The 12,444-nt window shown below is 47.8% G+C and overlaps 1 pseudogene; it reads left to right on the top strand.

Annotated features, from left to right (window-relative positions):
- Window positions 1-8,762: 8,762 nt before the first annotated feature.
- On the top strand, window positions 8,763-8,920 carry LOC148164517 (small nucleolar RNA U3; annotated as a pseudogene).
- Window positions 8,921-12,444: the final 3,524 nt, after the last annotated feature.

Raw genomic sequence — 12,444 nt, 5'->3', positions numbered from 1 at the left:
TCTGTGGTCTAGAACCTGGTCCACCTAGGCGTTCACTACATGTCTGTGGTTGAGTGAATGCACTCCTACATTCTTTCTCACTGTCAAAACTGGGATGAGTGTTCATATCCTCATTTCAGAGCTGAGGACACCAAGACTCCAAGAGGCAAGCCAACTCATTCAGGGGCATTCGCACGGTTACCCGATAGGGCTGGTGTGTTAACCCAGGCTGGCACCAGATGGGATTCCTAAGCCCATGTTCTTTCTGTGGCTGCCTCAGCGAATGGGCCAAAGAAACACTGTGTTCTCAGCTCACAAATGGAGCCGAGGCATGATGGACAAGGCGTGTGGAGTTAGACTTCTCTTCTCCAAGCACTGTCTCCCACGTCTTCCAAAATTATCCCCGTGGGGATGACTCTCACCAGAGAAATGCCAACTCAACCCTCTTTCCAGCTGCCTGCTGGACATCACTGCCTAGATTTATGCTCAGTTCTGTGGACAGTGCATAGCCTACAGGTGGTGCTTACTGTTAGTTGAAGAAATAAGTCAATGATGGCCCATGGATACTATCCGAATCTAAGTCACTGTATCCACTGTTGAATCCCCAGTGCCTCGATAGGGCTTGTGAAATAGTTGTCTAATGAATGAATCAATGAATGGAAAAATGCATTTTCCCCTCTTCCACCCCCCACCTCACCCCCAATAGTTTACCATCTGGATTGCCTACTTCTGCTAAAGACACCGCCATCCTTCTCCAATCGTTCAAGCCAAAGGCCAGGGACCTCCCCCCAGATACCCCTTCTCCTACATGGCTCCTCAAATGGGTTACCACATACTTTTGATTCTGCCTCTGAGCTGTCTTTCATGCCTATCTATCCCTTTCTCTCCAAATCTTAACTCATGAACCTCTTGCTTTTATTGTTCAAAACTGTATTGGTTAAAAGAAACAAAATCCCAACTTAAACTTACTTGAGCAAAAGGGGGAGATTTAAATGAAGGATGTAGGGAGAATCACAGAATTGAAGGCAAAACCAAACTACCAAGGCCCAGGGAGTGTGGGGTTGGCTGGAACAGAGGGCTCTGATTCTGACAGCTCTCTTTTTCTCTGTCTCTCTCTCTTCCACCTTTTTCTGAGTTCCTTGATGTACTGGCTTCATTGTGTTTCATCGGCTCTCTCTATGTCATAGGGACATAGGTGTCTGTGGGTTCCCATCTATACAGCTTTAGGATTAGAGTGGAAAAAGTCTCTTTTCCACATGCTCCAATAGGATAATTCATAGAGGGGCCCATTTGCCTAGTGTAGCCCATTTCCCACCCCCTTGGCCCACCCCACCCCAGAGCAGTAAATGGGGCTGGCAGCACCAAGAGTGCCTCTGTGCGAGATAGAAGAAGGCATCTCATCCTCTGGGTGCTGTATCTCTGTAAGTACAGCAGAACATAGGCTGGATTCCAGCCTCCATCTATCCTGCCTTCCAGACAACCTTATGCAGGGCATGACCTGCACAGCTCTACATAGTAGACCTGGCTGGCAGTGGAGATGGGGCTCACCACTCTCTTTAGTCTAGTTTGGATCAGATGTCCACACCTGGCCAATCACTACTGCTAGAAAATCAGTGTCGTGCAAGTGATCTCACTTTCCATTTGGACCACATGGTCAAAGTGGAGGGAAGGTTAGTGAAGGGGCATTTTTTTCCAAGAAAGGAAGGTAGCACATTCATAGATCCCAGGAGAATTATATGATCTGGAATGTGTCTACAACTTCCAAACCCAATCTTCCTATTGGTTCCCTTCATTGATACAGGGGACCATCTGTCCAGATGCTCTGGCCAAAAAGCAGGGGGTGAAGGACATTCTTTATACTTTCCTCTCTCTTGCAAATAATCTCCTGAATATATTTCAAATATGCTCTGATCATTTCTCTGTTTCTTCTGCCATTTCCTAGGTTAGACAACTATTACATCTTGCTTGGTCCATTACAATGCTTCCTAACAAAAATGTCCCCAAATTCGTCCCATCCCTGCACCCACAGAACTTTGTTAAGTGACCTTGCTATTCTTGCCACAGAAAAGTGGTGCCAATTTTCCACTCTATGAATCTATGATTGGTCAATGAGACTTTAAGAAACATGACATAAACAGAGGCTTGTAAAGTACTCGTGCGTCGGGGCTTGCTTTCTCTTCCTGTTCTTGGTAACCCTGCAAACACTACCTTGCAAAGAAGCCCAGGGTAATGACAGACATGTGGTCCAGTCACCCCCATTGCTTCACCCAATCTCCAGTGCCCACCAGACATGTGAGCAGCCCATGAGCTGACTGCAGAACTGCCCACTTGCCTCATGGACTTGAAAGCAATAATGAAATGGTGGTTGGTTTAGACCACTACATTATGGGGCGGTTGATTATACAGCAAGAGCTAAATGATCCACCAGCCTTGTTCTCTTCAGCCTTCTCCTTCTGGAGTGTATCTTCGTACTCATCCTGTTAGCTCCTTGAAATGCAGGTCAGATTATATTACTTCTTTCTTCATAAAACTTTGATAGCTCATCATCTACTAAACAGTGAACAATTTCATTTAATGTAGTAGACCAAATGCCCCAGGATCCACAATTCTCCTTTGAATTGCCCTGTCTTCAACCCACACCCTCTGTCCTCTAGACTACTAAGGGATTCGATGCTCCCCTAACACTGGGTCTACATCTGTGCCTGAGGAGATGACACATAGGATGCATGTGGTGGCCTTTTTCTAGAGCATTATTCACCTTTTCACCTTTCCTACCTTCATAAGACCCAGCTCAAATGCCCTGGCTTCTGGAAACTTCCATTGTATCTCTTATTTCAGTTTCATTGACTTCTTATCCAGCCACTGTTCTAGATTGGCCACCTCTTGAAGGCAGGAGATTTGTAATTCTTCTTAATTTTAACTTATTCCTCTTAATCTTAAACTTACTAATTACTTCTTTGTAGCTTTCCCCCACAGCACCTAGCATAGTGTCTGGAACATAAAAATGTTGATAAAAATGCTAGAAGTCTCTCCAAGTCTTCTAGACTTGGAGGAGGTGGGCATGGCCTGTTGAGGCAAAAGATGAAAATGGTTGAGTGTAGACTCTGAGGCCAAACTGCATGAGTTTGAATCTTAGACTTACTTCATAGTGCCTCAGTTTTCTTATCTATAAATTGAGAACAACAACGGAACCTAAATCATAAGGTGGTTATGAAGAACGAGTTAACAAGTGTAGCGTTCTAGAAAGGTGCCTGGCATAGAGTGAACACTCATTAAAATTTAGCTGCCATAAAAATGATGATGTTGGTGGCGGTGGATGTTGATGTTGGGTTGATGGTTTGTCCTCTGGACTTCGTTCCCTCTTGAATGGTCTTCCAGGCCAGTGTAGAGAAGGCATATGTAAGTTTCTGATTTGGGAGATCCAGGATCAAGTCTTTGCTCTGCCAGCTGAGAGAACTTTACCCAGCTGACTCCCCTTTACTGAGATTTGCTTCTTCATAAATGGGTGTGACCCTACTGAGTTGGGAGGAAGTCATGAAATAAGGAATGTTGAAGGAGCATGGTTAGAACACCATGCTTCCTTCCAAAGGTCTTCTGTGGCCACCATCCCTGAATTGGGTTAGGCACCCACAACCCTCTCTGCTTCCTCAAGCCATGCATTCATTCACAGACTTCCTAAGTGAGCACCTACTATGTGTTAGGAGGAGAGTCATGAACATGACAAAATGCTTGCCTTCCTGGAACTTATGTTCTTGTGGGAAGACAGACTAGAAGTAATTAAATAATAACCTAACTTCCGGTTGGTAAGTACAAGAGGATTCAGGGGGTGCCTTCCTAAGCAGAGCCCCTCCATCCTTGACACACTGTGTTGTCATTGCCCATTCATGTATGGGTCTCCACCTCCACTGTGAGCTCCTGCAATGTAGCTCACATACCCAGCACAGTACCTGCTATATTGTAGGGGCTCAATTAAAATTCATGATTGAACTCTCTTCGTGATTGAATCTAAAGATCACTATAGCATTTGCAATTTTCTAGTTATAATTTTTCCTTTAATAAATAGTCACTAAAAACCTACTGTGTATCAGGCTCTGGCCTCTCAATGCCAAAGAGAAAAGCCTGTGATGTAGTCCTGTTATCAAAAAGGGAACATTCCAGCCTAGCTGGGTAAGCACTATGGCAGAGGCTTGCACAGGGACAGTGAGGAATCCATGAGGATCTACTCATTGTAGCTCCTGAATCCTTCAGGGATCCTTGAGCAGTCAGATCTCACAGGGCGAACAGACTGTGTCTTTGCCAGAGGCAGACAGAGTGGCAGGATTTTTATAAATCCAAACTGTAGATCCAACAACAATGGCCTAAAGATAAGACATGTCCCAATGAGGCTCCATCTGTTCCTCAGGCCTGTTCATGGGTCAAACCAGTTCTCCTGGGGCTCTGTCATTTCTCCACTGAAAACGTACACTGGGCCTTAGGACCCAGCTTCCTAACCTGGGGTTCTAAGCCCAATCGAAAAAAAACCCATGCTTCTTTCCACCACTCTCGCATCCCTTCAGCTCTGTGATTCGTTCTGTATGTGGCCACAGGCCTCAAACTCTCCCATCTGTGGCTTCCTCATCCACAGGATGGAGACTGATTTAACTGACTGGTCTTCACGATGTGCTTGCTTCCATCACCCATTCAACAAATATTTACTTAATGTTTACTATCTGTTAGGTGCTCTTTCTGGTGCTGGAGATACAGAAATGAATCTGAGATGAAGGTCCCTGCTTTCACGGCCCTTATATTCTAGTGAGGGCAGATAAGCAATAAATAAAAAAATCGACAAAACATAGTATATCAGACGGTGGTAAGTGTGAAGAAGACAAAGCAGGGAAGAAGGACAGAGCATGGCTGGGGCGGTGGTTCTAGAACTGGAACTTTAAATATGGCGCCATGGAGGGCCTCACTGAGTAAGATGATGTGAGAGCAGAGATATAAAGGAGGTAGGCAGCAAAGTCTTGGAGAGATCCAGGACAATGTCCCAGAAGGAGGGAAGAAGAAGCTCTTTGAAGATCAAATTTACTCAGTCCCTTCCCTCTTCCTTTCCTTTCTTCCTTTTTATCTTCATTTATTTCTTCCTTCCCCCCAAAATATTTTTAGGAATATGCTAGGTACGATGCACTGTATCAAGCCTTGCAGGTAGGGCGATGGCCTCATGCTTTAAGGGTTCAAGATCTGTTGATAGAGACAGACAAGATAAACCAAGTTTTAGGGGAGGGTGTTACAGGCTTTTGTCAGAGGAAGAATAACTGTTTCATGACAGGAAGACTTTGGGCAGTCAGGTGAAGTCCATGGACCTCTTTTCAGAATGACATTTTTTTTAAAATGCATAAAGTAAAACATATACAACAGCAAAGGCAGTCAATTATTTTTAGAATTAACAAAATATATAGAAGAAAATCAAACTGGTAACAATTTATGAGTTTTTATTTACACATTAATCAGATCTATAGGCTTATTAACGATTGAAATTTCAAAATATTGGTGAGCATAGACAGTTTGTGAGATCGTCTACAATAATTCCAAAGTGATATGCAAACTTCTATGATTCTATTGGTGATGAATCACATGTATAGCAGATATCAGTGTGATTTGAGCATACATTCATAACTGAAGGAAATGTTACATTTTAGGCAGACGTTAGTGAACATAAAAATGCATTTTATCCCCCATGCAAGTTCTCAAAGCTCCTAAATTCCACCTGAGGTTAATAACCTGTGTGCTAGAGGTATATGTATGGCAGCCTCCAGAAGAAAGAAAGGAGGGGTCAGGAGAACCTTTCCAGAGGAGATGACTTCATAGCTGTGTTCCAAGGGAGGAGGAGTCGGAGTTAGCCAGGGAAGTAGGGGTACAGGGGAGTCCAGGTAAAGGGAAGAACATCAAGCAGCTTGAAACAGTCAGCCTCCTTGGGGGAAATGAAGTTTCATGTGTCGGGAACTCAGGGCTTGTGTAGGAATGGGTGGGCAATGAGGCGGGAGAGGTGGACGATGGGATCAGATCACAGAGGGTCCTGGATTCTAAGCTACAGAACTGATCTGGAAGGTGGTGGGGAGCCCTTGAAGGATTTAAGCAGAAGAGGGACATGTCACAATCAGTGCTGCATATGTCAGAAAGATCTTTTTGGCAACTGTGAGGCTGATGGATTGCAGGGGAGGGGCAGGGACCTAGAGGCAAGCAGAGCTAAGAAGCTCTATATGTACATGTCTGGACACCTGACATGCTCCATCCAGGGCAGAGGCCCGTGGGTCCCTCTGGTCCTTGATGTCAGTCATGGAGCTTGTGCAGGTTCGGTGGGACACCAGCCTGGCGACGGGGCACGTCACAGGAAACTGCCTGCCTGTCCACAGGCCAACAGCAGGTGCCCTGGAAGTCAACCAGGAAGTGGAAAGGGAGAGATCCAGCGTTCGTGGAGGTGCCCGCCCCTGTGCCAGTGTGCACAGCGCTTTCCGGGGGAGGATTTCCCCGCGGGGAATGGGAATAGCAGCTGAGGCCAGGGGGAGATAGAGAATGGCCTGTGCTTTCCAAAGGGCTTCCTTCCACAGTGTCTCATTTATTTAAGCTTCATAACAACCCTTGGGAGTGTGTGTGCATGGATGTGGGTCTGTGTGTGCGCACGTGCGCGCGCACACACACACACACACACACACACACTTTCTCTGATTTACAGATGAGAAAAATCTAGCCACTGAAGCTAAAGGACACGTTGAAGGTCACTCAGTGAGTAAGAAAGAGAAGGTGAGTGGGGAAGAGAGTTGGGAATGAACATATCCCTGCTGGTCTTGAAGGTCAGGGATTAGGGATTGAGGGGGTTCAATAGGGCAAGAAGAGTTGTCACGGTTTCCGGGGAGGTCTCCCTGCTGCTGTTCTTTCTGTCCCTTCTCCAGCCCAGCCTCCACACCGTGGCTGCAGTCAGGCCCTGACTCACAATGGCGGGGAGCACTGGGCGGCGGGGAGCAGTGGCTCCCAGCGGTGGCTGCTGACCTGATTTGTCCCATATCCATCTGCAGCCTCCTCTCCTGCCATTCACTCTTGCCCGAACCAACCCCTACACTCAGACTTTTGTCCTGTGAAACATGCTCCTTCTTTTGTCTAGGGAGCAGGGGATGGGCAGAGAAGGAAGGATAGCTTGGTCCGTAATGACGTTCTCCAAAAGCGTCACCTTCTCATTAAGGTTAAGGTAATACATTGTATGACAGTAAAAACATACTGGAAAAAGTGTGAATGCAGGACCTTGAGACAGTGGAGAAGGTGCATTTTGATACGCAACTTGCCCAACAACCAGGGATGCTGCCTGGGTCCCTCCCCACCAGGCTATCTGGCCCCTGGTGTTAGCACCTGACCAAGCCTCTGACTTGTTGGCACACCAGAGGGCCCAGGTCATCTTTGTGGAAGGACTCAGAGAAGGAGGGGCATAAGGTTACAGAGAGAAGTCAATCCCTCCCCTTGCCACTGATACTTCCCCTTAGGAACACAGTAGGCTGTCACCTGGGTCAAAAGCACAACCGTGGGGAAGAGCGAGGAGGAGGAGGAGGAGGAGGAGGAGGGGAAGGAAAAAGGCTGGGGAGGGGAAGTGGGGCACAGGAGGGGGAGTGGAGGAGGCAGGGGGAGAATTCATGGTAGGAATTCAACTGCCTCCAATAATAATCCCTGGATCTCTCGCAGCTGCTGAAGTCCAGCTTGCTCTCAGGACAGAGGAGGGAGGGAGCTTCCTCTGAGCTTGGAGGCCTTGTAATCTCCACCCCCACATCCAGGGAAACCTGGCGAGGGGCTAGGCTGCCTGGGTCGGGCTCCCCCTCCCAGCTCTGCTAGCTTAGGAGCAGACCCTGAGAAGACTCATACCCTGGGCCAGGCCCAGTGTCTCCAAAGCCAGTGGGGTGAGGGGACGTGTGGGCAGCCTGCCCTGGAAGCCACAGGAGCGTGACTCAGAGAAGGGGCTTTTGCTGGAAGACTCTTGAACCGCAGCGGTACAGGGGTGCAGGGCTGGGCAAGAGGACTGAACACTTAATTTTGAAAAGTGCACAATTGGAGGAGAGGTTCTGTACAGACTTAGACGTGAAAGAACGCTGAGGTGCAGGAATAAAGGAAAACCTCCCTTGGTGGAGAACCTCCTTGGTGCCAGACGCTGTGTCAAGGGCTGGAGATATGGAGATTATTGTGGAGGAACGCTGTGGCTTGCATGCCCACTGTGTGCCAGAGCTTTTCCTCCATTATCCTGTTTAACACCTGCCGCCACCTCCGCGAGGTAGGCTCAAGTATTCGTGCCTAACAGCGGAGGAGGCTCAGACATTCAGGCTCAGAACCCAGAGCCCCCCACCTCTTCAAGTGCCCCTCGCCCTCCGGCTGCACCGAGGGAGGCCGAGGAGGGTAAGTGACTGTCACAGTTGAGAGCACCTGGTACACTGGAGCGTCGGCAGCACAGCTGAGCCCATTTACAGGATTTCCAGCCTGTCTCCAGCTGCCAGGGCCTTTTCCTCAACTGGTGGCAGCTTCTTGTCTTTCTGTAGTGCCAAATCTCAGCTAGCCCTTCCAGAAGGCTTTCAGTGCCCTGGGCCGTGGCTTTGCTCAGTTGTCTCCCGGAGCACCCGCATGCTGACAGAGATGACAGGGAAGGAGCATCCGGAAGGGAGGAAGCAAGGGCCAGAAGGAGCCCGGTGGCGGGTGGGGCCTGGAGGGAGAGGGTAGGCTCCGGGGACTGGCTTCCTTGTAAACAGTGCGGCCGGCTCTAAAAATACCCCTGCCCTAAGACTATACTTTCAGGGATCATTTCTATAGTTCGTAAAAATACCCCTGCCCTAGACTAAGGGCACGCTGAGCTCCTCAGGTCTCTTCCAGAGCCTTTCCAGGGGCCCGGGGCCCTTTCCTGAAAGGTCAAGGGGATGGGAAGAAAGTTGACTTGTGAAGAGTAGGATTTCCTTAGCAAGGAAAGTATAACAGTATTTCCTTCCTCGGCTAAAGCAGGAGGAGGACACGCTGTGGGTTTTAGCAGCAGCGACAGCAACAGTAAAAAGCAAAAAGCTTTTTTTTTTTTTTTTGCCCTGGGCCCTTGTTCCCTCTGTCGGAGTCCAAGGCCTGGGCCTCGCTCAGGTCCATGGTCTGGGCCTGCCTGCATTCACAGCCTGGGCTCAGGGCTGGAATCTCCAGTTGCTCCCTTTATTGTGTGTCGGACCTGTGACTCAGCCCCTTGATGCCTCAGTTTCTGCAATTATAAAAGGGAATCATGATAGTGTTGACTTCAGTCAGGTCTGAAGAGGATTAAATGAGATGCTATTTATAAGGCTCTTAGCACAGTGCCCGACACATGAGAAATGTTCAAAAAATGCTTATTATTATGGTATCTGGCAGGATATAACTATTTCCCGAACTCCACATTAAGACCTAGTTTCAAGGGAAATTATTAGGTAGGCAAAGAAGAGGCAGAATGGGTCTGAATCATAGAAATCTCACATCTGTTATTTGACAGATGGGAAACTGAGGCCCAGGGAGCAGAGAGGAGTAGCTCCGGGCCAGACACAGTATTAGCAGCTACCTGTGGGTTCAATATAACATAACCATGTAATGAGACTACTAAAAATCCTGGGTGACTCTAAGTCTGCCGCAATAGGAGTTAGGAGAATAAGGCCTTTTATTTATATGGCATTTTGAAGTTTGGAAAACCTTCTAAAAGGGGGAGACAGAGCTGAGCAGACCCCTGTCAGAGGGTTGAGCTCCATGATGGAGAGGGGGTGGGATGCACTTGATGCACACGTGCAAATGCGTAGCCGAAACAAAACATCCTCGGGTGCTGGCGAAGTTCTGCATCCTTAGACCAAGCCCTTGAATCCGAGGACCCTGGGGAAGAGGCCCAAGCAAGAAGAGTTTAGCTTGGCCTAAAGAAGCACCTTCTAACCCTGGGCCATCCAACGTGCTGGACACTAGCCAACTTTGGACACTTGAATTGTGGCTACTCTAGATTTCAAAGACTTAATTTAAAAAAGAAAAAATACCCCATTAACCACTTTCTTACTGACTCCACGTTGAAATAATACTTTTAGATCCATTGGGTTAATTAATTAGATGTTATTAAAATGAATTTTTCCTGTTCTTTTTTTACTTTTTTTCCTGTGGCTTCTGGAAAATCTAGAATTATGCACGTGGCTTGCAGTCTCTTTCTGTGGGCCAGGGCTGTTCTAACCACTGCGTTTGTGCAAGAATGGAGCAAGCTGTCTTTGCAGGTAATAAGTCTCTCATCACTGGAGATGTTAATAAAAGGTGTTGTTCATGCACTTGTTCGAGTAAGGTGGCTAAACCCTGTAATCCCTCCAGTTCTGACTCAGCTGTGATTCTCACACAAGGCTCTGAGGAGCACTTGTTCTGAGGAACATGAATAAATGTTTTATAGGAAAAAAGATTGGTGATCAATTTAATATGGGAAATTCTTGGTGGAAAAAAAATCTAAGTTCCTTTGCACTAAGATTTCTCAGAACCTTCTAGACACAAAACTCCACTGTGGGTCTTTACAATAGGGACACTTTCACAGAGCATGATCAGGAAATAATTTATTTAAGTTCATTCCTTGGGAACAGCTGTCCTCAAATTCTCAAATTGAGAACATGGATTCCGTCGTCAGACATCACTGAGTTCAAATTCTGGCTCACATCCCAGGTGACCTTGGACCCATGATTTCACCTTCATCAGCTGTAGAATGAGAGGAAGCACACTCCCTACTCAGTATGGCTTTGAAGGTTACATTGTAAAGCATAGAGAAAATGTAGTGCCTGATGCAGAGCAGGTATTCAACGAAAGGTAGCTCTACTTGAGGACAGCCCGCCCCGGGGAGGGAGAGTGGCTTCCCCAAGCCAGGCTAGCTCTTGAGTTGAGTCTCCCTGTCTGCGCCCTAGCAGCTGACCTCATCTCTCTTCCCTTAGTAGCAGCGAATAAGCAATTCAGTTCATGGAGCTGGGGGACGTAGGAAGTGTCCTCAAATCTGGTGTGATTTTATAGGTCAAGTAGGTGTCCAACCTGAGACACCATTTCCTTCTTTCCTTCCCCACCTCACCGCCCTCTGTCAGTCCTGGCCAAAGGAAGCCGCAACCAGGCCTGGCAGGCTCCCCCGCCCCTGCTCCCCTCCTCTGCTCAGTTCTCGTTCCCTCAGGCCTTGGAGCCCCCAGCAGATGGACTGCCCTTATCTGCAGGCTCCAGGCCAGAGGAGGAATCCTCCGGTCACATGCAGCCCTCTGGAGGGAGGGCGACCTTGTCAATAAACACAACTTATGCAGAGGAAGCGGGGCGGTTGAGGGAAAAGAATCCTTGAAATCTTGGTGACTGCGCCAGGCTTAAAGGCCACCAGGCATAACCCTTACTGGCCATTTCTGTGAGGAATTGCCAGTGTGTGCAGCTTCCCCTGAAAGAAATCCACGCAGGCCTTTAAATAGCCCTGGGAGCTGGGGCGTTCCCAGTGTGTTGCTGGCTAGATTCAGGCCTAATCCTGGCCCAGGACTGACCTTTCACAGTTTACAGAGCACTTTATCTCTGGGCTCAGTGGAGTTTCACAGCTCTCCCCAGAATGGGGAGGTTTAGCATCACCCCGATTTACAAATGAGGAAACTGAGGCTCAGATGATAAGTGACCGTGGGTCTGCCTTTGTGGCCAGCGTCGAGCTGCATGCTCTGGCTGTGCCCTGTTTCTCAGAGAAGCCCACATTTCAGGGAGGAGTGGAAGTTGAATAAGTGCATCTCAACATAATTGTGCTCAGGGGGTGAAACCACTCAAAAAAGGGTACATACTCTGTCATTCCGTTTATATAAGACTATGGGACATGCAAGCCGATCTACAGTGACCGGAAGCAGCTGGGTGTTTGTTTGGAGAAGGGAGCCATGAGGAAAGCTTTGGGGCAATGGATATGTTCACTATCTTGGTGGTGCTAATGGTTCGCAGGTCCCTACCTCTGGAATTGTGCACTTCGAATACGTGCAGCTTATTGCATGTCAATGGCACCACCATAAAGCCTTTTAAAAAGAGGAAGATAAGAGGTAAAAAAGAATGAAGGAGTTTGGCAGGCATATCATAAAGAACTCTGAGAAGTTTTAAAACAGAGACCCAAATTTCCTCGGGCATATGGGGAAGAAGAGAGAGATTCTTTCCCGAACTGGAGAGATCAGGAAAGAGTTTTTGGAACAGGTGCCTGACCTGGCTCAAGGTCTGGAGAAGTAGGCTTAGGTTAAGAAAAATCAGGGTGGAATATGCAAGTGGAGTGTGCTTGGGGAATAGGGAGTGGAGTTCTCTCTCCTGCGACCCCCGCCCCACTTTCTTCCCAAACCTTAGAGGCCTGAGGTTTTAAAACAGCAGCAGTTCTCTCTTTTCTGCAGAATCGGACCCACACCCTACTTGGCAGGCAGCTGGTTTTGCTAATAAGATTCCTGCCCTCCCTCTCCCCCATCGTGCAGC

Source organism: Eumetopias jubatus, unplaced genomic scaffold (assembly GCF_037043125.1).
Source record: "Eumetopias jubatus isolate StellerSeaLion01/CBP00866 unplaced genomic scaffold, mEumJub1_p1.0 scaffold_4, whole genome shotgun sequence".
Lineage (NCBI taxonomy): Eukaryota > Metazoa > Chordata > Mammalia > Carnivora > Otariidae > Eumetopias > Eumetopias jubatus.
The sequence above is the reverse complement of the archived record's forward strand: the minus strand, read 5'-3'. Positions and strand labels throughout refer to the sequence as shown.